Source organism: Cibotium barometz, chromosome 5 (genome assembly GCF_041138505.1).
Source record: "Cibotium barometz isolate CiBa-2024 chromosome 5, ASM4113850v1, whole genome shotgun sequence".
Lineage (NCBI taxonomy): Eukaryota > Viridiplantae > Streptophyta > Polypodiopsida > Cyatheales > Cibotiaceae > Cibotium > Cibotium barometz.
The window spans coordinates 43,317,408-43,321,863 of NC_141050.1; positions in this window are offsets into that span (position 1 = coordinate 43,317,408).

The following is a 4,456-nucleotide window of genomic DNA, read 5'->3' on the forward strand; positions in this document are numbered from 1 at the left end:
GTGACATCGAAGTACTCTTCCATTGCTTCGATCCACTTCTCCACAGCCTCACCCAAGTTTTCTCCTTTACCCTTGAAAGGTCTAGGCTGCGATCTATGAAAAGTTTTACGAACACCCAAGTCGAGCTCTTCCTCATCGAGTATCCCTTTATTTATAATTCAAATCCGACTTTAGATCCAACTGATTCTAGGATTCTTTAGATTGGTGAGTCCCCCATAGAATCCTTGGATAAAGATCCCTTTTAATAGAAGAACATACAGAACTCATTATCAGAGAATAATTCATTCATATTCTTAACACAGGAATGGTCCATCAGATCGAAAATTTCATCTGAACATTCCTCCACGAGAATTTCAGTTATGTAGGTTTTCAATTTGTCATCCCTTAACTAGAGTCACTAGGTCAAGGTCACACAGTAGCAATCTGTTAGCACAATCCACTAATCTCATAGTGATTTGTTAATCATCATTCCAGTTATTATCATCATCACTGGGATTCATCCCATTCATCCTCATTGTGGCTTTGTTAATTTTATCTTCTTTTAACTAGAATTCAGGAATCATTATCTTTCAATCAGAATCCAAATCAACTCATCAATTCTCAACCAGAATTCTAAAATCATATCAATCGGCATTCGAATTCATCATCTGGATAGCATTTTTGCTTATAATTTCAAGGTCTTAGATTTACTCATATATACTGCCAGTAAAGAGCTGCAGTTATACCCTCGTTATATACGGGTAGTCACGGTCCTTGGAATTTTAAGGTAAATACCATCATGTCTAGGCCTCAAGCAAGTCAAGGATTCCATACAATTATGGTACTTCCATGTGAAGACCCAATTACCTATTTAGGAATCTTCATTCTGAATATCAATTTGTATGAATTTCATCACAATTATAATCTTTTACTAGTACTTCATAAATTTCTCTTTTTTCTGGCTTCTCGGTTGATCCACTTTAGCCAATTTGCTCTAATACCAGCTGAAAGATCCCTGCCCCCTCCACACAACGAATTTGGGGGTGCTAGCAGTGGAAGTAGCACTTCTTGCGCGGAATAGAGCCTCTCACTCAGAGCCTCGCCACGGATATCCGGCGGACAAGAGACTAATCCCTCTGTTCTTCCAAAACCGAACCCGAAAGAACTTCCCTCGCCCAGAAAACACAGGCGATTCCTCCAGGGGATATTTTTATTCTAGCGTACTTAAGGTCATCACTAACCAAACTGATCCAATCGAACCCATAAGTCACATGGTCAGATCAAGGAAAAGACTTGCACTTGGTTCATAGAGACCAACGCTTTTTTTCCTCATTGAGAGGCACAACCGTTTATTCTTTTTCATATAAAACAAGGACTATCCGGGATTTACTTCATCTATCGTACCATAACAGAATTAAGTCTCATTTTAGGAATCCATCAGTCCAGCTTAACCCCATCCAATTCCATGGGTGAGCCAACCGCCCAACCACTATAGTGATAGAATCCGTTTAGGAATTTGGTTATGTTTTGTCTCGGGTACCAGGAAAAAGAGTTCCTAGGCCCCCAGGCTAGCCCGCGCTTCATGCAAACTTCAAGATAGTCACACCACTTACACACCCAATATGAAATTGCCTGCTTCATAGATTCAACTAACTTTAAAACAATCTTTTAATGAAATCATAGTAACACTGATCATAATCCTCCAAAATATCCGGTTGATTTCTAGTTTCCAATCATTCCTTTATCGGTGTACCTATGGCATCATTGGCAACCAAAACGCTCACCACCTGTCCACTCAGGGGTCTTTTCAATAGTTTCTAGCTCATAGTACCCGAAAATATATTTACTTATAAAAATCCAGATGGACTCTCCGTTGAAGATCAGCAAGATCAACCAACAGATCCATATAAAAGAGCCATGGACTCATCTGTTGAGGACCAGCAAGGTCAATCAACTAGATCCAGGCCCGAATTCACAAAACAACTCTTACTCCTTGTTTCAATATCTTCCTCGACGCACGCATGGGTATCTTTAGCGCGACCGAGAGCCCGAGCACCGTATGGTCAGCACCCTCTAGGATCCTTCGTAGGTCACCTAGCGCTTCACTCATAGGCCGCTTCCTTGGTCCCTCATCCACCATACCGAAAGCTCACCATTTAAATCGAACCGAGGCTGGTCAAGACCTCGGTCTACCGTGCTACGCGAGATGTCCTCCGTTGACTCTCCGTCAGCTGTTGCAACTTTATCACTTAGGTCTCACGACCTCATTCACAAGACGGTCAAAATGCTTCCCCGGCATTCTTGACATAAAATAGTCATTTAAAAACATGTCATAAAGACAATTTCTATAACGAGCTCTCGTCTTTCCACATTGTTCCACATCAATCCACATTACTTAATCTAAGTCGAATCATATGTAGTCCCATCGTCTTCATCCATTCTCATCCAATCACATCATTTTCCTTCTCTTCACATCTTTCCACATTTACACTCATCACATCTTTCCTTCTCTTCACATCTTTTCTTCTCTTCACATCTTTCCACATTTACACTCATCACATCTTTCCTTCTCTTCACATCTTTCCACATTTATACTCATCACATCTCATCCACTCGCATCTACCCATATCCACATCTCATCACATCACATTCATTCACATCTCATTCATTCATATCTAGCCCGATCCACATCACTTCACATTACATCACATCCATTTTACCTCACATCTCATTCATTCACATCTATCCTGATTCGCATCCCATCACATCTCATCCATTCACATCTCATTCATTCACATCACATCTATCCATCACATCACATCTCATCCATTCACATCACATCTCATTCATTCACATCTATCCCGATTCACATCACATCTCACACATCACATATCATCCATTCACATCTATCCCAATTTACATCATATCACATCACATCCATTTAACATCACATAAGATCATCCACATTTATTTTCATCACACCACATCATATCACATCCCATTCACATCTTATCACATCGTATCGCATCCCATTCATCCTATCACATCCCATTTACATCTTATCACATCTATTCACATCCTATCGCATCCCATTTACATCTTATCACATCCTATCGCATCCCATTTACATCTTATCACATCTAATCACATCCTATCACATCATCCCATTTACATCTTAACACATATATTCACATCCTATCACATCCCATTTACATCTTATCACATCCATTCACATCCTATCGCATCCCATTCACATCCATTCACATCCTATCGCATCCCATTTATATCTTATCGCATCCATTCACATCCTATCGCATCCCATTTACATCTTATCACATCTAGTAGCTTTTCCTTCCTCGGTACCGACGATAATGGGACGTTTTCTAAATTTCTGCCAATTGTTTGGCTTAGGTAAAGGTTCTTTTTCTCGATCACTATTCCAATATTCTTTCTCAATTTCTCAAATGAATTATATTCAATATTCCTCTTTTGAATAAAAGAATTCATGGGATCAATTCTACCCATATGTCCACTTTTCATAAATTGAAATATACTAAAAATTTCTCTTTTTCCATTTAATTTCTTTGATCTCAAATATCATGGGAATTCCTCTTTTTACATTTAATTGCTTAAATTCTAAATGTCATAGGAATTCCTCTTTTATCATCAAATAAATTTAACTAAAATTTCTCTTTTCTTTAATAAAAATATTCAATATTCCAAATGTACCAAGAAATCCTCTTTTTTCCATTTAAATGATTGAATTCCAAATATGATGGAAATTCCTCTTTCATCATTTAAATTTATACATGCATAAAATAATTTTAACTAAAATTTCTCTTAAAATTTAAATAAAAATATCCATTAATTCCATTATACTAGAAGTTCCACTTTTCCCTTTTAAATGATTGAATTCCAAATATGGTGGGAATTGCTCTTTTATCATTTAAATTTATTTATGCATAAAACTAAATTTAACTAAATTTTCTCTTAAAAATTAAATAAAAATATCCATAAACTCCATTATACTAAGACTTCCACTTTTCTTATTTAAATGATTGAATTCCAAATATGGTGGGAATTCCTCTTTCATGGTTTAAATTTATTTATGCATAAAAATAAATTCAACTAAAATTCTTCTTTAATTTTAAATAAAATATCCATTATTTTGATATTCCAATTTTTCTCTTTCTCCATTGGAATACATTGATTTCCATTGTCATGGGAATTTCTCTTTTATCATAAAAATGAAATTACTAGAAATTTCTCTTTTTTTTCAATTAATTATTTATGCATAAACATTAAAAAAATCATGGATATGATGAGAATTATTCATTTAACCTAGGATAACTAATCCTAGAATATGGTAGGAAGTCCTCTTTTCATATTATGCATGAAAATGATTTGTGTTAATTTTCTAATAATTTTACCATAGCTTCGTTTGCTATTACTGATAATTTTTAATAATTTTAAAAAG